Below are 554 nucleotides of genomic sequence, written 5' to 3'. Positions count from 1 at the left end.
ACCCTCACTTGGTGATAACCCGACCTTAGGTCGATATTTGAAAAACACCTAGCACATTGTAACTGATAAAATAAATCATCAATTCTAGGGAGGGGATATTTGTTCTTAATCGTTACCTTATTCAACTGCCGGTAGTTGATACACATTCTTAACGAGCCATCTTTCTTGCGTACAAATAAAACTGGTGCTCCCCATGGGGACATACTAGGCCATATGAATCCCTTTTCTAATAAATCTTTTAATTGCTCCTTCAACTCCCGTAATTCTGCCGAGGTCATTCTATATGGAGGGATGGATATAGGTTGAGTATCTGGAATCACATCAATACCAAACTCTACTTCTCGTTCTGGAGGCAAACCCGGAAGATCTTCAGGAAATACATCGGGATATTCATTTACCACTAGAATGGATTGAACAGTTGTTGGCTCCATATCTATATTTTTCACACTCACTAGATGACATATGTATTCTTTGGACATCATCTTCTTTGCCTTAATATAAGAAATAAATTTACCTTTTGGTGTCCCAATATTACCTTTCCATTCAAGGATGAC

The sequence above is a fragment of the Solanum tuberosum genome, unplaced genomic scaffold, assembly GCF_000226075.1.
Source record: "Solanum tuberosum cultivar DM 1-3 516 R44 unplaced genomic scaffold, SolTub_3.0 scf00390, whole genome shotgun sequence".
NCBI classification, from domain to species: Eukaryota; Viridiplantae; Streptophyta; class Magnoliopsida; order Solanales; family Solanaceae; genus Solanum; species Solanum tuberosum.
Note: the sequence above shows the minus strand (reverse complement) of the source record.